At 33.7% G+C, this 20,473-nt stretch overlaps 1 protein-coding gene across 6 annotated transcripts in view; it reads left to right on the top strand.

The window, feature by feature from the left end:
• The window catches only part of ERBB4 (erb-b2 receptor tyrosine kinase 4), a 1,171,871-nt gene that overhangs the window by 37,977 nt on the left and 1,113,421 nt on the right, over window positions 1-20,473 (top strand). The gene's annotated exons all lie outside the window — the stretch shown is intronic.

The following is a 20,473-nucleotide window of genomic DNA, read 5'->3' as shown; positions in this document are numbered from 1 at the left end:
AAGTATCATCAGTTTACATTCTAATTCTGTTATACATTTCACAAGGCTCACTCCTTGCCAGCAAACAGACAAATCAGGCATCCTAAGATGTCAGCAGAAAGTCACCACAGAGAACTTTTGGGGAAACATTCTTTTCATGCTAGGATTGCCTGTGACCAGGAAAGGAAAATATATTCATGCTGCTTTGGTGTACTTTGTGTCATTAGATGTGTGGTTGTGTATCTTTGTCCTCTCTAATTAAAGACTCTGCTACTGTTGTTATTTGCTGTGTACAAATGTGTCTGGAGAGTTGTGTAGCTTACCCGTCTGTCTACAGAGAACACAAAATCAGGTTGTTCCTTCAATAATGTCTATTGTTCCCTTGAGAGTCTTTTGATATTTATGAATTTTCCCCCTTTTCTCATTCAAATAAAATCACCCTTTAAGGAAGAACAGAGTTAGTGTATTGAAGAGTTAGAATATTTTCTCAATATTTGCCAGGTGTATTCCAAGAATTTTCTGAACTACTGGACATTTTCTAAGATTAGCAGGTTGCTTTTTTAAATCTCCTTCTTTTCCTCTTTTACTTCCACTGAGAGTAAATGTGTAGTAGTATGTGAAGAATTTAGGATCTGTCAGCTGTTTATTAATAGATGGATTGAATATTTTTGTGTAATTTGTTCTATCTTCTTGGTTCAATGTTCATGTTATTCACTAAAGAGCAAATACTTTGTGTAGCAAGGTTAGATATTCTAAATATTCTTAACATGTCTGCATTGTGGGACAAAAGTTATTGCCCTTTCCTGCCATCAACCCTAGAATATAGTTCCTTATTGTTCCCTAGAAAGAAATGGGTGAGTCAACAAAATGAAAAAAAAAATTAAATGTTAGGGCCACTTTAAGAATAGCCCTATAGTAGTCATTTATATGTTAATATTTTACAGTGACTAATTTAATGGACAGATGGTAATTCATATTACAGTATGAGAGTAGGGCATTTCCCTAGGCCAAATTATTGTCTACACAGTTTTTCAATTAGAGAAAACTGCCAATTATCTGGAGTGGGTTTTATTTTAATTACCGGGTGATTAGGACAGCTAGGTAACTAGCCCGAAGGAAGGAGAGCTCAACTGTGTATGTGAATCCTTATTATGCAAACCTATAAAATAAATACAGAAAGGCCATGTGAAGAAACTGCTTCAGTGAAATGGTAGATAATTTACCTGAGGCAGTCTATATCCTTTTACTCATTTGATCAGTAAAAAGTAAGTTTGAAATGCTAAAGTCACCATTTATTTGTGAACTACACTTTATCGTTTCTATGAGAAAAAAATAAATTCCGGGGAAAGGGATTATATGTTAGCAATCAGTGTTCAACATGTTTTGTATTTAACATGTGTGTTAATGTATGGTGTCATCTCATGAGAAATCACTTATCAGGTGACCTTTGTCATATGAAATATGGCTGAGACTTGAGGCACAGAGACAGGATGAATAAATCCCTATTCTTTTCTGTGTCTTCAGTTTTTTACTTGAGCTCCTTTTCTACATCTGCAGTTATCCTCTGAATATTTCCAATTAAGTGTGTCCCATCACTTTAACTTCAACAGTTCTAAACGAATCCAGTTTCCTCACCAGACCAGCTTCTTTACCAAATTTCTGTGTTCTCCTCTCTGCCAAGGGAACCACCACTTCAACATTCTTTCAAACGTGGATGGTTATAGTTATTGATTTTATGCTATCATCCTCCTCTTTCTGTCAGTCATCTTTTGGCAAATTTCTTATACCAGTACCTTTATCTCCATTTGGGCTATCATTCCTATCCAGATTCCCACAGGCTCACAGCTAAGCTACTGCAACAGCTGTTGCTGACTAAATATTCTCATGTCTCTAAATAATTATTTAAATAGGGAACAGTGGGTTTATACCTGATTCCTCTACGTTAAAAAATATTTCTTTGATTATTACATCAAGGGTAAAATATATAAAACATTCTGCCTCAATTTCAAGGTCTTCATTAAGTTGGTACTACCTAACCACTATGAAACAAGAAAGGATTCACAGAGATTTAGCACTTTATATATTTAATATTATAGATAATAAAAAATTACTGAAATGAGCTTTGTAATACTATTTAATGCATAGTAAGTCTCACCACTTCCCGTTTTAGACTGTAGAGTCCCTCAAGGATGGGAACGACTTCTTAGGAACCTACTGTAGCATTTAACGCGGTTTCAACAAAACCAATTAACAACTGATTACTTGAACTAAGGACTTTCATTTTATGAATATAATATGAATAATTCAGGAAAGGAATTTTCATATTATTGCTTTTATCTAGTCCAGCGACCCCTACTGAAATTGTAATTATATGAAGATCTTTAAATAAAATATTCTTGCCATGACCCTGCTGTGGGTTATTTGGATTTGTTGACTTACTCAGATCCACTTGTCCAGAATCTTCAAAGATAGGGCTTAGGAGTATATTTTTGTAGTTACTCAAGAATATTCTGATGCTCAGCTAGTTTAGAGATGTACTGCCCCTGTATACTTCTCCTTCATTAGACCACTATTAATTAATTACTACTAGTAGTTAGGGTCTTTCAAGCTGAAGAAAAACATATTTTTGTAGATGGACTGGTAGGGAAAGTAAAGATTATGAATCATTTCTTGTAGAATTCTCAAATATCCTGATGTATTTCCCAAAATGTCTAAATATTAATATATTTTCATAAAAACATTATTTCACTACATTTTGGGTGACTCCAAGAATGAAAGAATATAATTAATCGTAATTGCTTGGATTAAAGGTATTAATCATGATGAAAATCCTGTCCCTAGGTGGAATATATAAGAAAGTGAAAATAATAGAAGTTAACTGAAAATACTTGAACTGTTTTTGCAATAGGAATGTATCTCAATCCTTTGGAGAGTCTTCTAGAGATTGAGAGGCGTTTTTAATTCTTTATTCTACATTGGCTAAAGCATATTCTAATAGATTTTAGGATTTAAATAGCTTAAATATAATGGTAAATTAGTCAAGTTGGGAAATGGTAAGTCACTCTCCAACATTAAAAACCAAGAAAAATTAATCCCCGTGTTTGTTTAGTAAAGCTGTAGCCTCTTTGATCCTTGGATACTTCCATTTGAAAGACTGGAGGTTCAAAAAAGGGACTTGCAGGAAGTTGGGGAAGGGGTTATTACAAAATCTTTACACTCATCAAAAATCCCATTGTGTACATGGCTGTGCACACATACACACACACACACACATAGATATGCACACACACACAATAGAAAGGCTTTTGTTTCCCTGTAGGATGAAAATGTAAATAATGATTGGCTAAATAAAATATATTAGGGAAGCAATAAAAGTGGTAGGAACTGAGTGCTGGTCCTATCTAAAGGGAAGGACTCTAAACAGTGCCAATTAATTGTTACAAATTTAGTAATTTTTCAAAAAATATATTTGGAAATATGAAATTTTATGTAAATATACCCAAGTTTAAAATGTCCACAACTTATTCAATTTTTACTCTTTATGCAGGAAAAGCAGCACATGAACTGGCTGAATTTGGTCACTGGCTTCCAATGTTCCACCTGCTGTATTGTGCCCTTAGGTATTCTTGGAATTGTGTACATGTGAATATCTTTTTTTATTTCTTTCACAGATCTTGTAGTCATTTATTTGACTAATTGATACTTTAGATAAGCTGTGAAGGGAAGAGTAATATTCCCTTCATGAAACGAAACTAGAATGTAGGACTTGCATGTTCCAAAAGGAGATTGAAAGTAAAGGTGGTTGGCTTTCTAGACCTTCATCCAGAGAACTTACATCATTAATAAAGGTATTTGGCTAAAAGTTTATTCATGTTCAATCTATCAGTACTATTTACATTGCTTATATCATTGCACTGTCACGTCTTCAGCAGCTAGTGTCTAAGTTAATGAATGGACGGAAAACTTAGGATTCAAATATGAGAATTCTCAATTAAGATTGAATCTCATTTTGATAAAGAAAAACAGAATAAAACCAGTATTTCAAATAGAAAGATCACACCGCTGGACTCCAACCTGGGCAACAGAGTGAGAGCCTGTTTCAAAATAAACATAATTAAATAAAAATTAGTATTCAAATAGTTGACTATAAATATTGTTTTTTAAAATTTGTTTAACTTTTAAAAATATAGATTTTTTGGTTGTTTTTTTTTGAGATGGAGTTTCGCTCTTGTCACCCAGGCTGGAGTGCAATGGTGTGATCTCGGCTCACTGCAACCTCCGCCTCCTGGGTTGAAGTGATTCTCTTGCCTCAGCCTTCCGAGTAGCTGGGATTACAGGTGCATGCCACCACCAGCTAATTCTCATATTTTTTAGTAGAGGCAGGATTTCACCATGTTGGCCAGGCTGATCTCAAACTCTTGACCTCAGGTGATCCACCCCCATCGGCCTCCCAAAGTGCTGGGATTACAGGAGTGAACCACCTCACCTGGCTAAAAATATAGTTATTTTTAAAAAGCAAATAAAGTATTGACTGTGGTCCAAGAAACAGAAGAGAAAATGCAGGATATAGAGCATAAGCAGGATTAGGAAAAAACATTAGTAACCCTTTAAACCATATTATTTTCCATCAAAGTAATTTTATGAAGTCAGTATAGAGATAGACTTTTGACGACTCACGGAGACTGACAAATTTTCTAAAACTTGGGAAGATAAACCATGTGTATCAAATGCTTATTTACCAGTATCTTCAAATAATGTATCGTGAATGTTACACAAGGACAAAATTTTATCTTATAGTAGTCTCCCATTATAATATGTGTGTTAGGAAAGGTTAAAAAATAACTATTGTGAACTCTAGTTCATCAGAATTTTGGGTTGCCAGATGTCTCTGTTCAATATATAATGCCCGTAAGTTTTTATCAGAGTCTACTTTTTTAATACTTTGTCCAATTAGCAACAATAATATTTGCAAGTAATGGTGTGATCCATTGAAGATCCATGAATGACTTAAATTGATTATATATGTGTATGTGTGTGCATGCACGCACATGCACATGAAGAATATAATCTACATGATGTATGTCTGTTTTTTTGTTTTTTTTACCAGGTCAATCAACAATCGATATACTTTGTCTTTTCCATTTTTAGACTGATTCTTTATTCTGGTTTTCTGCTTGAAAATTTTTCATCCATCCTAAAATGTTTAAAGTGAAATGTTTTAAACAAATTATAAACATTTCTCTAAGACAACCTCTGAAAGTTTGGTAACTGCAATTTGATCATTACTACAATTGGATAACTATTATTCAACCAAAATACAAAGGTTTATCTGAGAGAATCTTTGAAAATTTGATAAAAATTCTACTTGATGCCGTATCAAGTAATACCAAATATAGGGAAATAGCACTTTATATAATTACAAAAATCACAAATCTCTGGTTGTTATTTTTGTGAGGGAGAATCAGCAGAGTAAGTAATCATAGAGAGCTGTATAAATTATTAAGCACCATAAATAGTAACTACATATTACACTGTTATCTTTGTAGTCTACACGCTTAATAGGTAAAAATATAATCCTAACTTTCCAATTCTGTACCTGTATGACATTCATCTATGTAATTTAAGGGATCTTGATTTTGTAGGAAAGATAATGTATTCTGGAGCTGATCTTTCCTGAAGGCTATAATTATGTGCCAGGGCTAATTTTAGGCATCAATGGGGATCTCACAAATGCTGTCAGGTGAGACATAGCACGTGCCTCGTCAGGTACATTTCTACTGGGGCCAAGTATTTATTAACTGAAAAAGTTTCAGCTACATATACCTTTTTTGTCAATACAAACTTGGGACCAGATGGTTTAAGACATATACAGTGTTCCTTTAATTAGTTGCTAGTAGGGTTGAAAATGCCCTTTTAATAAGCAAATAAAATAGTAGGTTCATAATTTAAAGCAATTTATTTTTTTCCTTTGAGGAAGAATGGGTGCTAAAACTTATCAAGTTTAAACTACTCTGACACAAATAAGTGATTCCCACTCCTGGAATTGTTTGCAAACTCTGAATCACAGGGCACAGAAGAAAAGCACATGGGTGAGAGACAGGGGATTTTATTACATAAGAACAGTACTCTTTCTTTTTTATTTCAACAAGGTTTTAATGAGGAAAAAACAATCTTGACAAACATGATGATGTTAAATAACAATAGAAATAAGTAACTAAGGGAAATAGGATAATATTTTACCATGGGCTAGAATCTCCTTCCTTGAAAGGTAGTTGAGGTCATCTGAAGTGCAGTCTTAAATACATTATATCCCATGGTTCTTCCCATTCTTAATTTTCAATGTAAGTTTCAGAAATAGGAAACTAATTTTTATAAGTATTTTTGGAGTTGAAGGTTTATTTTTCTTTGGAAGCTTATAAATAAAAATCTTGCCTTTGTGTCATATCTGCATTAACTCTATTGTAAAGTTAATTAAGCAATAGCTGGGCATTTCATAGGGATTAATGACTAACAGGGAGGAGTAGATAGCTCAAGGTACAGCCAAGGGCCATTAACATCTGCTGGCCATTAATTTCTAGAAAATGCCCAGCATTGAAGTCATTATTGCTATTATAAACTAAAACTAGAAAAGAAATACAGGCATGTGGATTTTTTTAAGGGTGATGCAATTTTAATTGATATGTACAAAGCAGTCATGGAGAACTTAATTCTTGTACATTAGTGAATCACATTGCCAGTCTCAACTCTCATGGTTCCATTCGGGTTATAATTAAGCAGTAACAGTTGTAGACCTGGGCATTTCCTGGGGATTAATGAATAGCTGGGTGGAGTTAATTGCGTAAAGTATAGTCTCAGGCCATTAACCTCAGTTGGTCACTAATCTCTAGGAATTTCTTCTAACTGAGGTCATTTTTTTATGGTAAGAAAAAAATGTATTCAACTATTTTAATATTAATCCCAGGTCATTTTTATTATCTTGAAACATACCCAATAATGAGAAATATCTATGGAGTCTTTCTGTGTGCACATTTCAAAGTTACCTCTTTTTAATATAAGCACTCAATTAGTGTGGAACATACCTACGATACTTAGAATAAAACCTGTTTGATGAGAAGGACATGTTCAAATAGTAAAATCAATACACAAAGTCATTGATTTTCTTGGGTTTGTCAGTTAGTACATTTGATAGACATATGTGTGTTGTTGATTCTTATCTTTATTACTAATTTTTTCCTTGGTTCAGTGTGGAAAAAGATTGCCTTTGTTATCAGCTATGTGTAATATTTGTATCCAGTATACATATATAGTTATACTGGCCACTATTCTTTGTGATGCAAAGAATAAAAATTTAATAAGAATTTAAATTAGAGGTAAGAATTCTTAATAAGAATTTTAATCCGTAATAAGAATAAGAATTTTCCCCATGTTTCTCTTAGTGGTATATTCTAATAATACTCATTTCTTTGTTTTTATTAATGTGCTACTAATTTCTACTGTAAAAAGTCCAAAGTTAAATGGGCTTATTCAGACTGAAGAGAGTAATCGATTAACAAAAATTCTGAGATTACTACTTAAAATCACATTTTGTAATGAAGACATTACATAAAGAAGCTAAAAGGCAAAGTTACATAAAAGTTTTAATTTAATGAGTGTTAGCACATAAATTGCTACTGTCAAGACAGAAGGAATTGTGTTGATTCGATTTTAGTGAATGCTAATGTTAATGCTTGACTAAATTCAAAGAACATAAACTAAAAATTGCTGAAGTTAAATTTGCTTTATGAAATTTGAACTATGTAACTGCGAAGTAATCTGTATCCTAAATATGACTGATACTGAGCCAAGTTTTTTAGTATGTGGAATAGTTGTTATATTTGCAGAGTAATGAAGCTTAAACATAAACAATATTAGCAATATTTACCATATCATAATAAATATGTTTGTAAGTCCTGGAAATGTTTGTATTTTTATTTAAAAATACTTGATGATGTTAATATTATCTCTACATAACACTTCTATACTTGTCTATTTCTTTGCATTAAATATTAATAAAATTTGAATATATATAAGATGATTTTTAATTAGTGGAAGTTACTACGGAAAATAAAGTACATTTATTTATATGTGTGTTGTGTGTACATAGCGACACATTTATAAAAGCAGCTTTCAATAAATAACTAAAGTCATTTTAAGCATAAAATTTAGCCTTTTTGCTATTGAGTATTTAGATAATAACTTTGGTTCTTTATTATTTATAAGTATAGGTACATCTAGATTTCAAGAAATGTGAACCAAATAATCAGAATGTATTTAACACCATACGTTCACTGAAGGATTTAACATAAGAAATAAACATTGACAGAAGTTAGCAGACTTCTAAACACGAAAACCCCAACAAAATTCAATGATTATAATTGAAACTGATTCTTCTGTAAAATATTTAATAAATGACTACTGTATGGAGTAAAAAATTAATTACCTCTACTTTTACTATAACAGCTTGTTTCCTTATATTTACCATGTGTTGTGGAGTCTATAAAGTACTTTTAGCTTCTTTCTGCCAAAGAAACATATTCTCTTTTAGTAAATGGATGACTCAAATTGAGAAATTAAATGGCTTATTCAAAGTTCCAAAATTACAGGTCTAGTGCTAAAACTGAAGCATAGGGTTTTTTTCTCCATACCTGACACCTTTATCCTATACCTGAGTTTTATAGTTGAAACATATTAGATCTGATCATTTTAAAGGCATGTTAATTCAGGATACCTTTATTTTGCTTATGATTTATCATTTTTGTACATAAAGACATAGGCCATACTATTTTCAATTACATTTAAATCAACATGTACTTAGTAATCCAGTCCTAATATTAAATGTAGGCAATTAATTTTCTTTCTTTTATGTAGAATAATTTATTGCTACATGTATGAAATTACATATTATGGAGTTTGAAAATTATTTTTTAAATTTATTTTAGATCAATGACCAGATTCCAGGTAGTGCTATAATTTTTTAATTCCAATAAAATTAATCTAATTTTGGTCATTAAGCACTGTATGATATAATCTGGTCTATTTCTTTCAAAATTCTATTATTTTAAAATTCAATATATGTTGCTCTTCGTTAGATATTCATGTTTTGGTGAAGATATAGATAATCTTTTTTGGGTACACAGCTTTCAACATCCTATCCAATTTCATATTTTACCTAAGTAAATTGCATTATTTCTTCAGAGTTTTGTATTTGTTTTTATAAGATGTATTTTCTGATTCCACAAAATTTACATTATTTTTGTTCTCTGCTACTGAATCCTCCTGACAAAATATCTGTTTTGTCTCTGCTTAAAAGAGCATGCCAAAATTGGTATTTTTTAAAGTAGTATTATAAGAATCTGCTTATAAATGTCTTTGTATGGAACATTGTGTACAACAAAGAATGTCTGTTCTTATGACAGGGAGGGTATTCAGGAACATTGTGAAATGGAGACCAGCATTAGAAAATTCATATAATCCAGATTTTTATGTGATCTTTGGAATGTCAATAGTTTTGAATGTTCATATTGCTTAGGGTGATAAAATAAGTAATAGCATTGCATCTAAGTTTGTAAATTAGAAGAAATCGTAGAAACTGAGGGATGAGCATGCCAAAAATGATAGATTTTAAATAGTAGGAATAAAAATAACTTACTAGACTATAATTTTCAAAGAAGAAAATTCTGGACAGTGAATCAATGAAAGGCAGTAATCTATTTCTCCATATACTCTGTAGAGAAATTTAAATGTTCCACTGAAATTATATCTACCAAGATAGACCTATTTCAAGCATAATGTTTTTCAAAGTCCACCTCCTTTAAAGCAGTGAATTCAATCAATAACCTCTGTGAAATGAGTTCCTTTCCTTTTATGGTACAAAGGGAAAAACACAAATTAAGCAACATGTTACTGTACTTGTAAGAAGAATCTATTGCCTTCAAAATGGTGGGGATCCTGAGTTATAGGGTCGTGTGTTGACCCTAACTTTGATTCTGTAATGTTAAATATTAATGAAATAAAGTGAATCTAGGAAACAAAATGAATTCTTATTATTGCTTTTTTAAAAAGTTTATACATAATAGGTTCTGTATGCAAATACATCCATTTCTAGAAATACTTGACAGTAAACTGATTTGTGACCCTCACAAGTTCTAGGGCTAAAACAATGTAGACGTTTGGGTCCTTTCTTATACTCATGATCATTCAGTCCATTTGATTTAGTTACAGAGACAGCCTCAGATGCTAGAATACCTTGAAACACTACTCTTTAATAGTTGATTATCTTACTTTTAAAAGAGAGAAAGATAGTAATAACAGCATCTGTGAAAAGGAGAAGACTGAAAAAAATCAGTTTAGACTGACTCAAAAGAATAAGAAATTGGATTGATTTCAAAACAAAAATAATATTCACTTTCAAGGGTATCAGTAATTTCCAAATGTTTTAAAAACTGTAGTAGAGGCTTATTTAGTTTATGGAGGCCTTAAAGCCATTTACTAAACACTGCTAAAGTTACTGTTTGATTGCTCTTAACATAAACTATGCAAGGGCTATTAAAGACCGTAGTTAATTATACAAGAAAAGATTTTACATGAAAATCTTGAATATTATTGAACTTCACCATATTTCCAAGACCGTTAGGATACTTCTTATGTTTGACAACACTATCAAATGTGCAGATCAAATTTACTTATAGAAAATGTCTTTCACATGCTATTCAGATTGTATAGAGAATATAATTTATTCAAAAATTCATTTTGATTTTGATTCAAAACACTTTCTCAAACTGTCATTAAATAGTGAGGACTCTGGTTTTTTAACTCTAGAGTAAAAAATAATATACTAATCAGATACAGAGACGTAAAACTTCAGATGTAATTTTCTGGGTAGAATACAAGGGGAAAAGAACTGGACAGTGAGGGCATGAAAATATCAAAGTGAAATTAATAAAAGGAACAAAAAGCAGAGGGAAAGAGAAACAGTGGCAATGCTGTCAAACAGTTATTTGATCTGTTTGTTGTGTATTTGACAGTTCACTATGTGCAAGGCATTGTGCTAGAAGCTGGAGATGTAGACTTCAGTTATGACAAACTATAGTATATAGATTAATAGAAATATGCGTGTGAAATAGAGATAGAACAAAGAAAATGATTAGTCATCCCACACCCAGAAGACAAGAAAGAGAAACCTTTACAAAGGTGCTCTTGCAAGATATTTATGAATTAGACAGAAGGTCTAATTAGCCCAGATCATTCTAGGTAGTGGTAAGAGATGGGGCTAAAAACAGTATAATGGGTTTGGGAAACTGCAAGTAGTTCAATATTCGTAGAACATAATGTTGTTAGAAACACACGGAAAGAAAAATGAAGGAAGTGGTAAAAGACAACTCTAGATTTTAGACCAGGAGGTTTCTGTGACCATAAAAGGGAGCATGGCCCTTTAAGCAATAGGGAGACTTGGTTTTAAGTCACAGAGGAAGTTGTATACTATTAGAGAGTTTCTTAAAGTTCATATTTACACTTGAGAATGTGAATTAAAAAAATACAGCGTGTGAGAACTCTGCTGAACTGTTCTTCTATAGAATAATATGTATTTATGTGTATATTTTTTCCCTCAATTCCCAAAAAGAGAAGTCCTAGCTCCACTGATATTTAAGGTTCAGATAATTGTTTTTATTTAAATATACCATACATTAGAGTTACTTTTTATTGGCTATCAGGAGCTAGCAAGATAAATATTTTTATTTCTTACATTGGTGAATCTGATGACCCAAAGAAATACAAACATCCTCTACTTAATACTTCATTTCTGATTTAATGGACTTGAGGAAGAATATCCCATAGAATGTTGATTTTAATTTTATGGCTCAGAGTTTGGGGGAGTGAGCAATAGAAAAAGTACTGTAAGGACTTGAGTCTTGGTTAGTAGCGTTCTCTTGGTAAGTATCCTTCTTATTTAGTGAGGTTTTCAGTCTTAATTGAGCCTCAAGCCTTGTTACCTATGAGGACAAGAAAAAACTAAGAATGAGCTGACAGGGAAAAGCAAGTCATGTTGGGTTGGTAATACGATATCTCTCAGAAGTTCCATCTACTCTTAAGAAAATATCTTCATGGGCGTCAGATCTATGTGTGGGATATAAGGGGAAAAGATCATTTGTGCCAATTCTGTCTTATTTTATGCTTAACTATTATTTCTTTAAACTTCTGAATGCCTTTTCTTTTTTCTTTAGCTTTAGAGTACTTAATTTGGTTGAGCCATATGGGAATGTGCAATTAACTTTTATCAATTGCCTACCATACAAATGCAATTCTTCTTTGGGGGTATCCTAAAAAAAGTAGGTGGCAGGTTCTGGCCATCTAGTATGAATGGCGAAGTGGGAAGTTATTCCCTCTCTCTCTTGCTGACCAGTTAGATCCTTCTGCTGAGACTTACAGTTTGAGGGAGTGGCCACAAGTGGGAAGGTTCAGTAGAGATTTTTCAATATATTTGCAATGAACTCAAGAGTTCAGAGACAAGGTAGTGAACAGCTGTTCATGAGGTCATCGGTGTCCAGTGACCATTGTAACAATGGGGTAATTATAAGCAGAGAGTATTTCTGTGGTAGGAATTTTGGCCTTGCCTCCTTTGATTCTTGTTGGAGCTTGGTTGTCCAAATTTACTGTTCATTTGGTGAGATACCTGGTAACATTCTAATAAATTATTTGTCTGCTCTAGTTAACCAGAGTCAGTCTCTATCTTTTGTAACCCAAATCTTGACTGCAATTTGCTAGGGTGCCTTGAAGTATAGTGTCTACAAATTATTTCTGTTAGATCACAAACTATTCCCAGGCATTAGTGAAGAAGTGACCTGATGAGATTTGTGATTTAGAAAATCATTTTTACAACAATATGGATGACGGACTATAGAGGTTAAAACTAGAGGGATGACTATAATTAAAAGGCCATTGTTATTTTTAGCATATTGTGAGAGAGAGAGGAGAGAGAGAGGAGTGAGGAAACTTAGTAAAAAGTGAAAATAGGTAGGAAAAAAAGCAAAGCAGAGTGGTATTCAAGAAGCCAAGAGAGGAGTTGCAAACGGTGATTCCAAGGGTCAAATATTCAAAGGGATAAAAGGAGTGATTCAAAGGGTCAAATAGCACAGAGAGGGCAAGAAGAATTAAAATTAGATATCATCCATAGAGTTTGGAGGTTTGGAGGTTATCTGTGAACTGGGAGCAATTCAGGTGAAATGGTAGGGTTAGAAGCCACATTTCAGAGGACTGATTTGGAGGTGAGCAACTTGACAAAATGCAGGTTTCTTTTCCAATGAACTTGGCTAAGAAGATAAGACAGCAAGTGTTATTGAGCAAAGTGAAAAATATAGAAGCCACTAATTAGAGACACAAAGTATGAAAAATTTGAGGAAGCTAGAAAGTAAGTGGAGCAAAGTCATGATTTAAGACAAATACATCATAATTTTCTCATCAGTAAAACTGGAATAACAGTATCCACATCACAAGGTGTTTGTGAGGGTAGAGAATAAGGTAGGCTAAGCTCGATGCTTGATAATTTAGACTGCACTTTTTGGTGCTCCTCTTTTATGCTGTTATAGCAAATAGACATTTGTTATTTCTCTCGTTCTTCCTTTAGCCTCTCATTTCTTTGATGGCATGTAATATGGATTATATTCACAGTTGCATTCCTAGTTCTTGGAATATTGCAGCCACATATAGGTTCTCAACACATATTTGCTGAATTTTTGAAAAAAAAATACATGCCTAACCTGGTGGGAGTGTAGTAAATGTTAATTTCTTCTTCTCTATGGTGTTTCAGCTCTGTCTGTACAGAACTTTTAAAACTTAATTTTTTATTTGTCGCACCTCCCCATTTTAAGTTTCCTTCCTATAAAAAAAAGTTAGCTAAAGTGAATTTTATATTCTGATAAGGATTTTATAGTGTTTTTCCATGAGATAAGACATAAAAGTTATTTTTTATTTATTCTAAACTTAAGGGAAATAGAAATGGAAAAAGATATTTGGTATATAAAATATTACAATATATAATTAGGACATGTTTTATATTACTGAATTACAGCTTTAAACAGAATATTTAATGCTGTTACAATCCCTTGCCTCCCTCTCCCCAATCAAAGCAAACCAAGCATTTCTGGCACAGTACTGTCTTTGTAGAATCAGAGAATTAAAAGAAATATCAAGGGATTATCTAATTTAGTAGTTGCCTCTAGTCCCATGGTATTTTAAAAAAATGCTTAAGAGATATTTTTCACAAACATGAGTAACAGTAAAAACTTCAGAAGGAAAATGTGCAAAACCAAAGTGGGGAGTTATTTCTTCTCTGTACTATTGTTTTAAGATCTTGTGTTTTAAAATGTTATTTTTAATGTAGTAGTATAACTTAAAAAGCTAATTATAAATGTATTATAATATAGCTTTCAAATAAAATAATAAAACCAACAGAATACAAAAGAACATCTGTACTTTAAAGCAGTAGTGTTATTTTTCTGAAACCAAATTGCTGCTTACAAGGTAACTGTGGTCCTGACTGCCATAGACCCAGAGTCTTTGGATTTCACTCTGTTGTGTTTATATTTCTATCTGCCCTGAGATGATTCGTTTTCCCACCACTTTCTCCATCCAGAATACTACACGTTTTTTATAATGTGCTTTTCATCCCCATTTTATGTGGTTCAAATTTATCTGTGTCTTAGAGCTCCTACTTTTCTTTTATCATTAATACATTACAGTAAAAAAGGTACTACATAGAGGCAATGGGAGCTGCAAATTCAGTCCCTGAAGTGTGGGGCAAACTTAATTAAAACTTACAGTAATGATGCTCTTATTGATTATTCAGATTACCCTGAAAATGAAAAGAAATACAACATTATTTATATTGAAAACTCATAGATGCCACCTCCCCCGCCTTATTTGAGAAATATTGATTTTCTGTGCATTATGACCTAAAGATTTTACTTTAGTTCTAATAAAAATCTTGCATTAAGGTTATCTGCCTTTTAACTGTAGATATTTTAGCTTCATGTGTTTTATGTTTTTTGTAATCTCTCCTTCTCCCCTCATTTTACCAAGTTATACACCCCCAGTTACTTTAATGTCCTCAAAGTTTTGTTTTTATCTCTTTATTATTATTATACCTCCCTTATTTTGTTTGCATGTTTTTTCTTAATATTTGCTTTTGTTTTTCCACCATCCCCATAAAGTTTCCAAACTGCCAAACTGTTGTGCAATTTTAAGGGCCAATGTTTCTTGAGTAGCAGTGTGATTACTGGCATGTTCTTTCTCATCACGTATGCTGTGGCCTTAATGTTGAGGTCTCCCACCCCAGTTCATATGTTGAAAACCTAATTACTGAGGCAGTGGTATTAGGAGATGGGGCCTTTTGAGAGGTGGTTTGGTCATGAGCATGGAGTCCTCATGAATAGGATTAGTGCCCTTATAAAAGAGGCCCCAGAGAGGTACCTTGCACCTTTCAGCATGTGAGGACACAGTGAGAAGGTGCCACCTATGAGAAAGCCCTTACTGGACCCTAAATCTGCAGGTACCTTGACCTTGAACTTCCCGGCATACACAGCTCTGAGAAATAATAATAAACTCATTTGTTTGTAAACCACCCAGTTTATGGTGTTTTTGTTATAGCAGCCTGAGTGGGCTAAGATAATGTGCTGGTTAAATGAAAACTGTTTTAGTTTTTATAATACTTAATTTTTTAACAGCACCATGTTATTACTGACATATTCATCTTGGAGTACTTGAAATTCCCCTGCTGTCTTCACTTACTGCTGCTGTCATCCAGTTTCTATATTCTCTTTCTGGTTAGTTCATTTTTACAATTCATTCCGTAGCTGTTCAGCCTTCTCTTGTGTGCTAAGAACAAAGGATACATTAGGCCTGACATTAATGCATGCCTTCCAAGAGTTTATATTTCTAGTTGAGAATGTAGAAAAGTAAAACAAATAACTTCAGTTTTGTGTTATTTATGAGAGAGGCATAGTGATACAGAGCAGGGACTGACTCTACCTTTGTAAAGAACTGGAGATAAAGATGGTCAGAGAGGGCTTCCCAGGGCAGGTGATGTGGAGCTAATAGAATTGAAGAAAAAAAACTATAGAAAATAGGGTATTTCCTGGAACTCCAGTGACTGGAATCAGAGTCTTGCTGCTACTAAAATGGTCGCTGTTTCTTTCTCTGCTGCTTTCTGTCTCATCTTTATTCTCTGGTTTTAACTGTTAATGAAATCGTAATCTTATAGCTTTCCTGTTCCCTCTAGGATAAAATATTGGAGCAGGTCCTCAGAAGGCTGCACTTTGATGATGTGCACATCTCTGGAATTGTTACTGTGGCCAGAGAAAGGGAGCACTATGTGGTTATTTGGTCCAACGAGTCATGTTCTAAGAGTTGTGGGTGGAAGGAGCCCTGGGAAAAGGCAGGGGCCACCACAACATTCCAGGCAGCAGGGGCAGCATGTGAAAGAAATGGAGTCCAGGAGGGGTGAAAATGAAATTTTAGAAACAGTAAATGGTTTAGTGTTACCAGAATACTTGAGGCGTGTGGGTCATGTGAGTAGGAAGGAGACAGAGATAAAGATGGAAAGGGTGAGGTAGGCCTAACCTTAAAAAGCCTTTGAAGCAATGCCAAGGCAGTTTTCTTTTATTTTCCAGTCAAAGGAGACACTGAGGTTTTTGTTTGTTTGTTTTAGTCAAATAACTTTTATTGTGTACAACACTCTTTTAAAAACCTTTTTACCTTATTAAAAATGATTTTCTCTGTGGAATCAGAAAAGAGAATTTGAGTAGCTGATTTGAAAAATTAAGATAGCAACAAAAGATGCATTCCTTTCATTTAAAGAGTAACCTCAAAATATTGATGCTTTCTGACAATCTTATATGTTCACCTTACAATAAATGTTCTATTTTTTCTAGATTCTATTATATATGTGAACGGGTAACTCATAAAAAGATTAGAGAAAATACAAGCAACTTGGTTCATGCAAGGAGAGGAAGTAACTACTATCCACAAGCAAATCTTACTTTGAGTTTAGGGAAGACCGAACTTTAGATTACATTCTATTATTGTCCCTTCACTTAGTTAAATGAAACAAGTATTTTATAGAAGGTTTCAAGTGATGGTCCAGAAGTCACAACTGGGATTTAGAACACTAAGTTTTTATTTTTAGCTTTTTTTTCATTGAAATACAGCATATGTATAGAAAAATGTAAAAGAACGTTAATACCTCTCCAGAAGCAACTGAAAAGTGTTTAAAGAACATGATGACAGGCCAGGCGCGGTGGCTCATGCCTGTAATCCTAACACTTTGGGAGGCCGAGGTGGGCGGATCACGAGGTCAGGAGATGGAGACCATGCTGGCTAACACGGTGAAACTCCGTCTCTACTAAAAATTAAAAAAATTAGAGGGGCGTGGTTGCAGGCGTCTGTAGTCCCAGCTACTCGGGAGGCTGAGGCAGGAGAATGGCGTGAACCCTGAAGGCGGAGCTTGCAGTGAGCTGAGATCGCGCCACTGCACTCCAGCCTGGGCAATAGGGCAAGACTCAGTCTCAAAAAAAAAAAAAAAAAAAAAGACCATGATGACAAGATTAGATTCTGTGCTTTTGAAATTAATAGCAGATTTAGAAAGAGTCAATGGGTGAGGCTTCTTGAAAGAGTTCCAGAAGGAGTTAAAGGCCTAAATCAAGATATTCTCTTTAGACAAAGAGAAGAGAAAACATTTAGTTTCTGAACTATATAGATACTTTCTATGGAGAAATGTGGAGCATTGGCTATTGGGTCTGAAATATTTTAGTTAAGAACTTCATTTACTAGGTACAAATACGTAAGAAATTTAGAAAGCGTCCTTAGCACTTATGCGGTTTTTAAAAACTTAATGTCAAAGAAGTCTAACATTAGGAAAAGACACTCCAGATAACTTTTCTTTAGATAAAAAGAAGTACTGTAAAAAGGGAAATTCAGTGAGAATTACCTCTGATTGATGTGGATTCACCTCTAAAATGTAATCAACAATACTTATGAATCCTGAATGCTCTTTACTTAATTATCTGTTTAATTTTCCTCCTGCAAAAATTATGAGCACTGAGAGCATCACGTCAGTCATCTGTTCCAGTGAATTTCACAGGAAGACAGGGATAGAAGCTCAGCAGATGGTACGACCTTTGCTTTGAGAGTTGAGTGGGTTAAGTGGTCACTCTGTGGGTACCTGTCTTTTTGTTTTAAGCTCACTGAGAGTAGGGAAATGATTGGCCTCTCTGACCATTCATCCTGTTCTATCTATCTACTCACAAGGCAGAACTATATGGTGGCAAGAATGCTAGGCTGGGAAACAGAAGGTGCTCATTCTAGTACCTGTCTAATCCTAATCAAATTTTTAAGTTGTCAAAAAATAACAAGGGACTGGGCACAGTGGCTCACGCCTGTAGTCCCAGCACTTTGGGAGGCCGAGGCAGGCAGATCACTAGGTCAGGAGATCGAGGCCATCCTGGCCAACATGGTGAAACCCTATTTCTATTAAAATACAGAAAAAGAAAAATTTGCCAGGCATGGTGACACATGCCTATAGTCCCAGCTACTCAAGAGGCTGAGGCAGGGGAATCCCTTGAACCCAGGAGACAGAGGTTGCAGTGAGCTGAGATAGCACCACTGCACTCCAGCCTGGCAACAGAGCAAGTCTCCGTCTCAAAAAACAAACAAACAAACAAAGAAGTTGAGTTAAATATTTTACTTCCTTCTAACTACAAGTATCTTGTTAAATTTCTCCTAAGGTTTATTTGCCTTGCATAATCCCCAAAGTGTTACTAAACCTTTTGGAGTCTCAGGTTTTCATTTGTAAAATAATAAAATTCATCTCAGGATGTTGGCAAGAATCAAATGAGATTAAAGATTTTAAAATAATTCTAAAATACTATCCAAATTGTGGAAGTTATGGCTGATTGCTATACCCCATTTCCTCTTATTTCAAACCCTTATTCATATTCTCTCAGTAGCTGAAGAAGTATTCTATTTCCTAAGAAAACTCAGTTGTGGATTTATTTCTGCAGACTTTAACACATTCAATCAGAGGCATGGTGGGAGTTTTTGTTGGTTTGTTTTTGATTTGGGTTTTTAAATTTAGCTCAGCCAGCATTCAATCATTTGCAAGTGAAGCACATCTTATTTACCAACATGCTTATGAATTGAAAGTCTGTAGTGTGGTCAGTGTCAACATAGTTTGAAATTTACTCTAAATGTTCCAAGAAATGTACCTAAACTTAAGAGTAAATCTCCAGACTGTTTATAGAGAAGTGGGATGTGTGCCATTGCCTTATTAACTTAGGTTTACATTTTGGGTTCACAAGACTCAATTGCTGCTACCGTCACCAGGCCTGCTGTATAGAGAAGACTTAAAACCAATAACTCTCTAAATAGCTAAGTGTAATTTGCTGGTGCTGAACTCTTTTAAACGTGCAATACGTCAATCTGGAAATATATGGATGAAAATGTAATTTTTTCAGCTTTCTTTAAATACTTTACAGCTCTGCAATGGTTTGCAGGTATTGTTTGTGGGTACTTCATCTTTGAGAAACATTGCTATGAATACTTTTTTGTGGAATGCTGCTGAAGACATTTTCCAAACTAGATGAGAAGAAAATTAGTATTTGTTGTGCTTCTTCTGGGTGTCAGGCATTATCTCCTTTAATCTTACTGCAGCTTTGCAAATATATTGTTGTTTAAGCGTTGAAAAGATTGGAGCTCAAGGGGTACATTTCCCATTGGTCACATACTTGATATTAGAGAAATTGGAATTTGATTCAAGGGTCAGTGACTTCTTTTAGAGTTTCTCATTTGTTTTATTTGGCAGAGAAAGAAAGAAATGTTCTACTAGAATCTCTTTATGCTAGGATTAAAAAGTACCCCTCTTTGTGCTTTCTGTGTTAGAATTTATCCTTTGGTATAAAATTTGCATAGAGTGATTTTTTAAATAAAATAATGAGCAAATTGTACCTTTGGAAGATGTTTAACATACTAATGCATTAAAAGCTGCTTCCAAAAGCATTCATGTAAATGGGTATACAAAGTCATGTATGTATGTATGTATATGAGATATATATCTACAACTTAAAGATGTATATATAACTTACATATATAACATATATGATATAATTTGTTGTATGTAATTTACAGATATATTCTGTAACAAATGTGATATAAAGAGATATATAATACAATACCTATAACTCACGTGTATTTATATGTATATATGTGTTGTATGCACACACGTACACTTAATCCAACATTAGTCAAGGTTTTAGAATAGATGTTTAAAGTGACTTTACATCAGCATACTAAATTTTGTTCAAAATGACAAAATTTTAAAGGCTTTAAAATTGAGAGGGCAATTATGTTTATGTAAATTAAAAAGCTAATTCAGGAAACTTGTCTACAAACATATATTTCTTCCAGC

This window comes from Gorilla gorilla, chromosome 11, assembly GCF_029281585.2.
Source record: "Gorilla gorilla gorilla isolate KB3781 chromosome 11, NHGRI_mGorGor1-v2.1_pri, whole genome shotgun sequence".
Taxonomy (NCBI): domain Eukaryota; kingdom Metazoa; phylum Chordata; class Mammalia; order Primates; family Hominidae; genus Gorilla; species Gorilla gorilla.
This window is presented reverse-complemented; position numbering and strand designations above follow the sequence as displayed.